Source organism: Protopterus annectens, chromosome 2.part0, assembly GCF_019279795.1.
Source record: "Protopterus annectens isolate FY-2018-M chromosome 2.part0, PAN1.0, whole genome shotgun sequence".
Taxonomy (NCBI): Eukaryota; Metazoa; Chordata; order Ceratodontiformes; family Protopteridae; genus Protopterus; species Protopterus annectens.
Window position 1 is genome coordinate 818,285,753 of NC_056728.1, and position 12,693 is coordinate 818,298,445.

General features: G+C 42.6%; 1 protein-coding gene across 6 annotated transcripts in view; it reads left to right on the forward strand.

Annotated features, from left to right (window-relative positions):
• KDM4C (lysine demethylase 4C) overlaps positions 1-12,693 on the forward strand; it is a 3,520,425-nt gene that overhangs the window by 779,405 nt on the left and 2,728,327 nt on the right. The gene's annotated exons all lie outside the window — the stretch shown is intronic.

Here is a 12,693-nt window from a genome sequence, read left to right on the forward strand (position 1 = left end):
ACCTTCCCACCTTTTTTCCCAACCCTCAAAACAAGGGGGAAAGAATTCTACTCTCACTAGACGTACACAGACAACTCATACTATCTGGACCACACTAAGCCATTCAGAAAAACTGACCAGCTTCTTGTAAGCTTTGCCCTAGGGGCAGAGGGGAAGCCCTCCAAACAAACCATTTCCAAATGTATTTCACACTGTATCCATTTTTGCTACAGACTATATGGGAAACCCATCCCTAAGTTGATCCGTACCCACTCCACTAGGGCAACCTCCACTTCCACTGCCTTCCTTAGAGGAGTACCTACCAGGGACATATTGGAAGCGGCCACCTGGACCTCTGTCCATACCTTTACAAAGCATTACCACCTACCTCTCATTTCTAAGTCTAGGGTAAGGTTTGCCTCTGCAATTCTGCAGGGTTTCCTGACCCATACCTAGGAATCTGCCTATCCTTCCAACCTTTACCTCAGCTTTGAGAATCCTCCCACAGGTGATGACTACAACAGTGAAACACGAAGAACATAGTACAGTTGTGTACACTTATGATAAATGTAGATGATCGAGTGTATTCACTGTTGCAGTCTTGGTTTCCCTCCCTCCATCCCCCATTTCACATCTTCCTCTAGGGGGACACATGCTTCCCAACGTGGCTCTTAGCCACCAGGACCACTTCTTTCTTTTCTCTTGTGCTTCTGACTGGTTAAGGCAAGAAAAATTGATGTAATGACGTTGGCTGCCTTGCTTTGTAGTACTGACGACCTGACATCAGACTAGCACAAAAACATTGACTCTGGTATTCAGGCTGGCCTAGGGCTACCACAGCAGGGATAACCCACAGGTGATGACTGCAACAGTGAATACACTCAAACATCTACATTTATGGTAAGTGTACACAACTGCACTTTGTCTTTTGCACTACTTCTCTAAGCATTATTGTCTTGCCTGTAGCACTAAGAGTTAAGCCTCTTCTGGCTAGACTGGTCTTCAGTACTGAGTCTTCTGAACATGGTTCTGGTGTGAACCTCTGCTTCCTTGTACCCTCATAGCTTACTGCTTGACATACAACCAAACCATACGCTCCATCAAGGAACGTCCTTAATATATGGTGTAGCAGATGTGTTCTTATCATCATCATGACAGGACTGTCTTTGATGGGGCTGGATTATCTTCAACCCTCTCTTGTTAAGAGGTGAATCTGGTCCTGCCAGACTAAACTATTTGAGTTCCCTGTAAGTTTGGCAAGGGTAAGCCAGTATATTGCTTGCTTGTAGTAGGGATACCAAGTATGTTGTTGTTGATTTACAGGAGCATGTTTGCTAGTGGCTGGGGGTGAAATGGGGGGGGGGGTGCAAGAGATGAAAGTAATTATTTAATCATTGAATGACTTTGTGACACATTATCATGAAGCATTATCTGCTCCTAGGTGGAAGTAGTTTAAAAAAAAAAAAAAAAAAAAAGATGCTGAAATCTGGTTTGAAGAAAGGATGAACCCACCATGGAGGGTCCCCATATAGATAAACTGATACAATAAGATCATATTTGTTATTTATAAATAAAATACTGTTGTAAGGTGTACATGTGTTCATCTGCATATACGCAACGCAAAAACAATCAGAACAGCTACAAAGAATATTGCATTTCCATTAGGCAAAGTAACAGAAGTACATGTTTTAAAACATTGGACGGTAAAACATCAACTCTTTCAGAACAACAATACTATAAAAAGCTCACACACACTTTTTTGTGAAGGGAGGCATATGGTTTATGTTGAACAAGTTACACCATTCTAATTATACAAATAATCTTTTTCTCTTATATGCAGATCTTGTGGATATTGAAATCTGTGCAAATATTATTTTAAGCATGTGCTAGATTAGTGCTGGTAGTTTCTTATACGTTCCTTCTTTTAGACAGAGCTATTTTGGAAAATATAAACATAAATGCAGTTCACAAGTAACATACTGTAATGCATGCATATTGTACAAATGTAATACAAAACAGTTTGTGGAACCTTACTGTTGATCACCAGGTGATTTTGCATTTTGCCAGTTTTCAAGTTGACTTTTTGATTTCTATTAAATAGTTTGCGAATGAAACAGAAATGAAGCAGCATAAATAAGCTATGTACACAGAACTACTGAAGTGCATGCATTTTGTGAAATTACACCCATTGTGGTCATTCCAACCCTGCCAAGTCAGAGAAATCTGCCCTTTTAAAGCCCCCATACAATGCTACTTTAGTTCAGAGATTTATTTGTTTTGCATCTTTTGTTACACTTGAAAGAAAGTTTATAGAAACATTTATGAAGGCCTTTATTTTGCCTGACATTGTTGAACGCTACATCAAGGTCAATCACACAGTCTTGATGACAGTTGTCATAGAATGCTTCTTTTTTGTTATTTGGATAATAGATAATAAGATTTGGCTTGAAACTGAAAGAGTCCTACATATTATGAAATTGGAGAATAGCAGTGTCTGAATGTTTCCCATGACCTACAGCTGCGTTTTCTGTGTATTTGAAGCTTATTTTCTATAGATGATGGTGCCTCCTGTAGAGATGTGCACCAGACTGTGCATACAGAAGAAATTGTTCGTGGAAAAAGTAAGAACACTTAGAAATGCTGAACTTAAATTACTTGTAAGAGTTTAAGGACCTAGCAGAATAATCGGCATTAAATGCCTTGTAGCCATGGCTTGTAGATTTGAGCTCATTTCATAATTTATTCCTCCTTTAGGCATTCTCTTCATTTTGTGCATCATTCTTTTATTATTATTATTATGATTATTATTATGCTTGCATCTACGTCTGAGCTGCAGAAAAGCTGGAGTTTGTATTCTCTCTCTTGATTGTCACAGCTTTGTTAAATTATTGTTATATTGTGTGATTTTTTGCAGTTTGACTTTAGTAACCTTTTTCCATTATGCAAAATCTGTTAAAGTAGTGTACTTGTAGTTGTACTTGGAGATTTCCTATGATCTTACAACTACAGCCAACCAGGATAGAATGCAGCCATGTAACATGTCAGCAGGTTGTGGTGTTCAGTAGTCATAACTGGTGGACTAATGTCAGTCACCTTGAATTAGATATCTTGCCAAAAGCCTGTAGAATTGCCATGAGTTTGCCCAGGCTGTCACAGATGGAACTGGAAGAATCCCTATGATGTCATCAGTGGCAATGTTTTGCTTTTAAGCTCAGAGGGTTAAAGCTATGACCTGCTAATGAGCTTCATCTTGCACTCTTCGATTTGATTCTCTCTGTTTCCATTTGAAAAACGTGTGACTGTGAGTACTTCATTTACCCAGACAGTGCTTTTCGGCTACCCCTGTGAAAGTTCACATATGCCCCGGAAGCTTTACCTAGATAAAATGAAAAGGCTGGTCACATTACCAGTCCTAGAAAGGAGCTTGCTAAGATGGTGAACAAGAAGGCTCCGTAATGAACACATTGGTAGAGAGGAAAATGGGTGACTATCTCTTTTGCTGTTTTACAGAAAAACTCTGAGGGCCATGGAAACAAAAATACCAGCCTGTAAGAGCCATAATGTAACTGCTGCAAGACCTCTAGCGGTCTAGAACGCACAGCTGCAGGGAGTAAAGATTATGAGAGCCTATCAAAAGCCTTCTTTTCATCCATATAGTTCTGAGGTTGCAGAACCAAAACAGAGATAGGCTGATCCAAATGCATCAACTCACTAATCAATGTCCATACCCTCCACAACTAATTGGACATATATAATTTATAATCACATTTCTGAGGGATAAATATAAAGGCCTGTATTATGCAGGGTTGCTACCAAGTTTGGTTATCACTGTGATCAGGGAAGCCTTCCACGTGTCAGAGAAGTCACAAAACAGTTTTCCCATGGTGGGCTGAATCTAATCTACCAAAGTATCCACACCAACTTCCGCAGGCCAAGTCAAATGACTTAAAAGTTCAAAGGTTTATTCAAGACACACAGGTTAAGTGCTTTCTTCCCCTAGTAGGGCCTTCATCAGAACAAAATCTAATCTACTTTTTACACGAGTTACTAGAAAAAAACTTGAATGTTTACATTCAGATTGGATACTTTGCAAAGAAGAAAGACAATTTATCAAAACATAGGCTTGATCTTGTATGTCATACTAATCAAGTCATAACATGTTTAAATCTTTTGTTGTCCTTTTTATTCTTCCTCACTGATAGGTTTGGTTCCAATCCCCAGATCTGACTCTGTCGCATATACTAAACTTCAGATCCAGCTCTCAAGCTGCTCCCTCTACCTATAATGCTCTACTGCATCCCCATTGCTTCAGTTCTTGTTTGCCTCCATTGTGGTTAGATGTAAGTTTCGCTGTCAAGCATATTAGCAGTTTTCCCTTAATAGTTAATTGTAAATCTTGTATAGTTCTTCTTAAAACTTGTCAGTTTTTTCCTCTATATCCTCCCTCTTAGTGGTCACTTCCATTAGGATTTTCCTGCATTTTTCTTGGAGACTCTACTAAGCTTTTTAGTAGTTTTCATACATTATTAGTACTTTTTTCCTTTACCTGTCAGGTGTTTTCCTTAACTATCATAGCTGGTATTTGTGTTACTTTCCTTTCTTCCAGGCTGTTTTTGAGTTAATATTACCGTGTTTTTATTTGGTAATTTCTGTCTAACAGCTACTTTTTCTTTAAAAAAAACTGTTGCTGCTGCTGCTGTTTTGAATAATTCAGCTTTGTTTCTCCTTTTAACTATATCAGAGAAACCAAGTGGATTTAAAAAGTGCACTTCTTGTGGGCATAAGATCCCAAATGCAGATTCCCACAAGAAGTGCTTTTATTGTCTAGGACCAGACCATCTTAACACGGCCTGTTCTATTTGAGCTACTTTTAATCCAAGAGCTTTATTGGACTCTTCGATTCTCGGCTGGAGCGCCTTCTGTGTGGAGTCTGCATGTCCTCCCCACAGTCAAGTGACGTTTAAAGACCTGCAGGTAGGTGCGTGCGTGAATGGGTGTGCCTTCTTTGAAGGTTGGGCATCAGGCTGGCAACTCAGCACCGTAAAAATCCACTGCCAATCATTAGTGGACTGGAGTTCCGCTGTGGCGACCCCTAACCGGGAAAAGCCGAAAGACATTACTAGCTTTATTGGACAGGCATAATAAGCTCATCCTTAAAGGGTTACTTTCTCCTTTTTCTAGGGTTCAAACTCCCTCTAAAATGCCTAAATCCATTTCTTCGAATTCCAGGAGGAGGTTTCCTCCCAAGTCCCCAAGGGCTTCCTTGGAGCCAATGGAAAAATCAGAAAAATCTCAAATCCGACCTCCTCAGATCCCAAACTACTTGTTTTTTCCTCAGATCCAAAGTCATCATTGGATATGAAATGGTCGGCTCCTATACTTATATCCCCCTTGCCATCTGCTTCTTCCTCGATCCCAAGTTCTTGGATCTGAGACCCAGTTCAGCTTGCAGAAGCCGTACCCCAGAGTACGCAGTAAAATCTATTTCTTCTTCTCTGCCCACTCAGTTTTTCCAGACTCTGAAGAAACATTCCTGACCCACTTCCACTGCGTCTTTTAGGTCTTCCAAAAGTCTGTCCGAGGCAGATGTGGATAGGAAGATGCATAAATTCCTCAGAGCTCAAATCCAGATGGGGGTTCTTCCAGCTCCATCCCCTATTGGATCTGAGTGTGTGTCTACCGAGTCCATTGTTTTTCATTCTCCAGTCCCGAGCCATGGTTTTGGAGTCCCAGGATCCGAGATCCCCAAGAGTTTTGGAGTCGATCCAAGGAGAGATCCTTCCTCCACTTTGATGATTTCCCTGAGTGGTTCTGCTCTGATACCTTCAGATCAGAGTGGGTCTTGGAGCCGAGATGTCATCACTGGATCTGAGGGGTTTGGGTTTCACTCCTTTTGTCAGATCCATCCCTTCCTGTCGGAGCCTTGGCCCTGGATAGTTGGGATCCAGTTATCCCCTTGAGGCTCGGATCCTGAGGTGGTCCCAACCTATCCACTTTGGAAGCTTCAGCTCTGTGGAGAGGAGGAAGGGTTTCCCCTGGTCACTCAGCATTAAAGGTGGTAGAATGCGGATTCTCTCTCCATAGAAAACCATTGTCTCAGTTCCCTCTTTGGCTCTGAGCTCTGAGTCCATCAGACCTACTTCACAGGGACAGCCAGTTCCAGTTAGACTCTAGACAGTTCCACTAGAGGAGCTCCACCTCTCTTCTGATACCTCCCCTGAATATCCCACAGAAGCGAGCCCTCGAAATAGGGCATGTAAGAGGAGACAGACAGACTCCCCCATGGAGTCTGTTATGGAAGATACTGATTATGATGGAGAAGGATCCCCCATATCACCCCCTGATGCCATTTCCTTTGGAGATTTTCTTGAAACCCTTAAGCAGAAAGGTGATTGGTTGTCCCAAACTCCTTCTGAAGTGATGTTTCTGGAGGCTTTTGTTGCTGGCTCATCTATGTCTTGGGTGACCCCCCCCCCCAGTGGATGATCTTATTGACCTGGTTTCCTTCCGTGCATGGAAGGAGCTGGACACTATCGAGCCCATTCTAAAGCGTCCAGACAAATATTTAGCCCCTTCTTCAGACCATCCTCACTGGAGCAAAGGAGTCCCAGTTGATGCTATTGTGGTGGCAGTGGCCATTAAAAAAGAGCTAGCTGATCAGAGCTCTTCTTTCAATCTGCCGAACAGGGAGTCCAGAGCATTGGACAGATTTGGAAAGTGATTGTTTGCCTCAGGTACCTTTGCTCTGAGGTCACGTAATTATGTGGCACATTTTACTAGGCTGCAGTGAGATTTGACTAAAGAATTATTGAATTCTCTGAGTCCATGTCTGCTGAGGATTTCAGAAGGACTTCCTCTCAGCTGTCTACTCTTTTGTCCATTTCAAATGCATCAATGAGGTTAATATCTCACACAGCTGAGGGTACTTCGTGACAATCCAGCTCGGGTAACACCATAAGGAGACACACCTGGATGTGACTTATGAGACATTGCGGTGCCCTTTAAGACATCTTTTGTTAATGTCCCATTTCATGGCACATCCTTGTTTGGGCCATTGGTTAAGGATACACTTACCTGCAGAGAACAAGAAGGAAAGACCCTGCCTGCTGTGGGAATCAAGTTTTCTACCCCTCAATGGACTTTTTCTAGAAACCAAAGATGTGGTAAGAAGATGTGGTTCCATAAGTCTGAGGGACCTTTCCAGGATTCAAATGGGGATAATTCCTCCAGAGGCAGATGAGGAAATTTTAATGGTGGACATCGCCCTAGTGGCAGAGGAGGCCCGCAGAACCAGGGTTTTAAAGAATCTTTTTCTGACTGGTCATATCAGTGCTCCTGAAGCACTGCCTGGCTGTCCAACTCTGGAGACAGTCGAGAGTTGACTCTCTTTGCAGTCAGATGCCTGGACAAATATCACAACTGATTTATGGGTGCTAAGAATAATATCCAGAGGTTATTTTTTTATCTTTTTCCCTTCTTCCTCCTTGTCAGAGGAAGAAACTTCCTGATGTTACACCCAGTCAGAGGAAGGAAGCAGCACAAGAAATGCAAAAGCTACTAGAAAGAGTCATCCAGAAAGTCTCACCTGACCAGATAGGATTCAGAACTTACTCGTGTTTCTTTTTAGTGCCAAAGAAAATGGGGGACCTCAGACCCATTTTGGATCTAAGCGGTTTAAACCAGTATGTGAAGAAGGCAAAGTTCTGAATGGTCATGGTTCAGTCCATCCTGCCCCTTCCTGCACAAGGATGACTGGATGTGCTCTATAGACCTTCAGGACATGTACTATCATTTAAAAATAGACAGATGACCCAGAAGGCATCTTCACTTTCAGCTGGGAGCCAGTCATTACCAATTCAGAGCTCTACCCTTTGGACTCACCACAGCACCCAGTGTTTACCAAATGCATAGCAGTGATGGCAGCTCACTTGAGGCTTAAAGGTTTCTTGTTTTTTTTTTCATATCTAGACAATTGGCTTCTCATTGCCCCCTCCAGGCATCAGTTTTAACAAGCCAGGGACTATTTGCTCCAGATTTGCAACTCCTTGGGCATTTCAATCAGTCTTGCCATATTGCAGCTTGCTCTGGTTCAGAGCCTGGAATTCACTGGAACATTTTTGAATACTACAATTCAGGTGGCATCTTTACCTTTCCACTGCACTGCTTATTTAAGACATCAGGTACAGGATAGTCTCTCTTATCCTTCTTCTCCAGCAAGGTTAATGCTTTGAGCACTGGGGTCTGTGTCAACTGCCATGGTACTGCTTCCCTTAGCATGCTTCTTTATATAAATTATCCAGTGGATCCTAGCTATATGGTGGTCCATTCTACATCAGCTACTGTCTTTTCAAATAAAATCACCCTGATTTACAAGTGCTACATTTGTTAGTGGATCCAGTCCGACGATCTCTTTCTAGGCAGATCCTTTGTTCTTCCGAATCCAGTTGCCACAATGACTATGGCCACTTCCTAGTTGTGGTGGGGGTGGGGGCATTTCTTGGGAAGGACTGTCCAAGGCATGTGGTCCTCCCAAGAAACCAAATTGTGTATCAATGTTCTAGAGTTGAAAGCAGTCTTTTAGTATTCCAGGAATTTCAAGAATCTCTCTCTCTCTCTGGTGATTATTGCAATTCAGGCAATATGTCTGCAGTCTGGTACATCAACAAGCAAGGAGGCACCTGATCCTTACCCCTGTGTAGAGAAGCCATTAGAGTGTGGGAATGGGCAATCTCTTAAGACCACTTTCTAATTACAATGCACATTCCGGGCTTTCTAATTATGATGCACATTCTTGGAGAAACCAGCGTGCTGACAGACAAACTGAGCAGATCTATTCTGATGCTTCACGAGTGTTCTGTCAACCAGTCAGTAATGAATATGGACAACATAGATGGTGAGTACATAACTTATAAATTTTGTATACATGGAACCATAAGCTGGACTCTAGCAATCATTTTTTCCTTTGTATGAATGGTAGTTAGTGCTTCCCAGTTTCATAATTTGGAAATGTTGAAAGACTAACTTTTTATGTACTTTTTTTTTTTTTTTTTTGAGATCATTAGATTTTGGATTCATTTTATGTATGCTGTATAATACATTACTTATACTGATTCTACTTATAAAATAAATGAACATTTAAAAAATAGTCCTAAGACAGTTGAACCAAGACAGTGAGATACTTAAAAAAAATCTAAGTTGTAGTCTGCAGTGGCAAAAGCTTATAACGTTTGCTCAGAGAGGCGTCAGGAATTTAAGACTTAAGTCTTGAAGTCCCTCTGGGCAAACTATAGACTGTTACCCCTGCAGGCTAAGACTTTAAATCAAATTCTGTCACAAACATTCTACAACTTTTCTGAGGCTTCACTGACATTTGAAGGCTACCCTGGTCATGGTCACAGTGATGCTTGAACCTGGCAGACTTAGTTCACTTCTCAGTCTCCCCTTGTATCAAGTTCCCCACAAGAGTTATTTTCGGTGGTAAAGCTTAACATTTCACACAGTGGCATTCATTTTACTGGTGCACTTTGCAATATGGCACCAGTCACTTCCTCTGCTTGATCTACAACGAGACACAGAATCCTACAAGTAGGGATTACAGTTTTTCCTGAACAAGGGCAAAGCAGATGATGTACCCTTGTAGGCTTATAAGAAGTTAATAGACTATTGGCCCTGAGGCCCTTATAAGCTTAGCCAGGAGTTTAGCCCATGTTTAGACAAGTCAGCAGCCAAAGCCCCTGTCCAGCAGGGACACAGGTCAAATCCCAGAGGTGTATTTTTTGTTTCCCATCCAGTTATCTGGGTTGTGCTTAAAAAGGATAATGAGGTGCTCTGCTTGATGTGGAGAGGGAGTTTATTCAATAGATGGAAGAGTCTTTGGAAAACAAATCTGTCCCGCCAACAAGTCCTGTTGATGTCACAGATCAGGTTGAGGTCGCATGTGCGGGTTACTTGAGTGGAGCTTGACTTGCGGATATGCAGGAGTCCCATCAAGGAGGGCTCTGAGATTGCTTTGTATGCCAGACAGAGGTCACCTCTGAGGAGTCTGTATGAAACTGAATAGAGGGACAGAGCTTTTAACCTGTCTGTGTAGGGTAGATGTTTGAGATGCTGGGCTCTCCTGGTGAGGAACCTCTATGTTTTCTCCAGCTGTTACATGTGCTTTGCAAGGTACATGCCGAAGGGGACGCTGTACTCAATAATTGGCCTTGTAAGGGAAGAATACAGGGATATTATGGCCTCCTTGTCCCTTGATGAGATACCCTTATGAGATGGGCCATGTAGAAAGCTTTCCATGCAATGGAAGTAACATGGTGGTCAAAAGTCAGGTTGCTATCAACCCGAGTGCCCAAATCCCTCATGACTGATTGCGTGCTTAGGACGTTGTTATTAATGTGATAATATGTGGGGACATCACTCTCCCCAAATGGGATGATGCATTTTTTGGCATTCAGCTTTAGGCCATGTTTCTGGCACCAGATTTTTGTTTGGGTGACTCCCTCTTGGAGGATGTCCACATCACTTGAGGAATTGATGACCATGCCCAGCTTGCTGTCATCTGCAAACTTGGGCAGCCATAGCCCACTGGTTTTGGCCTGCACCTCAGTTATCCTGAATTAACAGAGGTCCCAAGACTGATCCCTGGAGTACATTGCTCATTACAGGTCTACTGTTTGAGGTGGCTTCCCCTATTTTGATTAGACGGGTTCTATTACTGAGCCAGTTTGCTACCCATCTGGTAACATATGGATTGATGCCTGGTTGAGAAGGAGTATGTATTATGCCTGAGTGGGGAATAATGTCAAAGGCATTGGATAGGTCATGGTAGGTGGTGTGCACACTGTCTTCCCATCCTCCATGGCTTTAGTGACCATCTCAAAGAAGTCAACAGGTTTAACAGACATGACCTTCCCTTGACAAAGTCAAACTGTGTGGGGTCGATTGTTTGGAGGTTGCCAGTGTCCCTGTTAATGAGGTCCATGATAATCTGTTCTATGGCCTTTCAGATCAGGCTAGTTAGGCTGATGGGTTTATAATTTCCCAGATCGGTGGATGCTCCACCTTTGTGTAAAGGGATGACAGCAGCTGTCCTCCATTCAGCTGGGACAAAGCCGATACTCAGGCTTTGGTTGAATAGGGTCCCTAATGGTGCTGGAAGTTCATGTAGGATGCAGCCTGGGATGTTATCTGGTCCCACGGAGGCTGTATTTTTTTGTCTTTGAGAGGGCAGTGATGACCTGTTCCCTAGAGATAAGGGGAGGGGGCAAGTAGTGTGGATGCCCTGATTTACTGATGGGGGAGGGGCAGAGGGATGAAGTTTTCGCTGAATCTGTCAGCCAGTAGGTTGGCTATATCTACAGCATTTGTGTATGTGGTGTCCTTGACCACCAGTTCTGAGCAGATCTGGGTGCTTCCTTTGAAATTGTGGACATATGTGAAGAAAGCCTTATGACCGTCTGTAGTAGATGTGGCCAATTTGGACTCAAAGTTTGCTTTAGAGGGTTTCACTAGTGCTCTTGTTTGCTTGTTCACGCTAAGGAGAGATTGCTTCCAATTGGGCATCTGCTCCTTCTTGGTCATGGACAGCAATTTTTTCCTTTTGTTATATAGTTTGTTTATTACAGATGTCCACTAGACAGGTTTACTCTTCCTTGCGGAGGACAATTTTGTCCTGCCTGGTATTCCTGATTCCATGCATCTATATAAATGCTCATATAGTACTTTGTTGTAGATTTGGACAGTTCCTGCAGAAAGAGAGGGAGCTGTGAAGCTGTTTATACCATCCCTCAGAAGGTTGTAATCTGCTTTGGAGAATTTTTTTTTTACCCTAGCTACAGGGGGGGGGGGAGTCAGGGGACATAGTGGACTCGAAAGTGACTGCTTTAATGGTCATATCTTACCAGGGAGGATGATGCTGTAGGGGTGGTGCAGTGGTTACTCATTTTGGTTAATACCAAGTCCAAGTTATTATCACCTCTTGTGGGGTATCAACTAGCTGTTCCAAGGCATTTGCATTGATAAAATCGAGGAATCTCTGGGCATTTCTGTTCTGGCATGAGTAGTTTTTCCAGTCTTTGGTTGGGTAGTTAAAGTTGCCCAGGATCAGGGTAAAGGGTTGAATCTTGATAGATTTGAAGAGGCCCAGATATGTGGAGTGGGCATCTTTCAAATTTGGGTGTCTGTAGCTAGCTATAATTTGAATAGGGATCTTGTCAATGGTTAAATGCACCTGGAATGTCTCCTGTGCATCATACTGTTTGACCAGCCTGGAAGTGTGTGAGTCTTTAATATATATTGAAACTCCACCTCCTTTGGCTTTTCTGCCTACAGTTTGGGGTCTGAGTGTATGATAGGATGAGAAACCAGGTAAGGCTGGGGTGCTCTCCGCAGCTTTGAGCCAAGTTTCTGTGACTGCACAAATGTCAGCATCTTCCAGGGTTAAGAATGCTTGCAGTGAGTGTAGTTTCATGTTTAGACTCCTAGCGTTTAGCAGCATGACTTTTAATTTGCATTTTGTTGAAATATGTTGGTAGTATCGACCTCATGACTTTTCCTAAAAAAGGTACTATGGGGGAGGCAAGGACCTTTGCCAGAAGCTTGAAGCCCAAATGAGACAGATGCAGGCCATCTCTAGCAAAGATTCATGGTCTGTCGATCATATCTTCCCAGGCTGTCAGATACTGGATCCCCCTGGAATGACACCAAAAACTAAGCCAA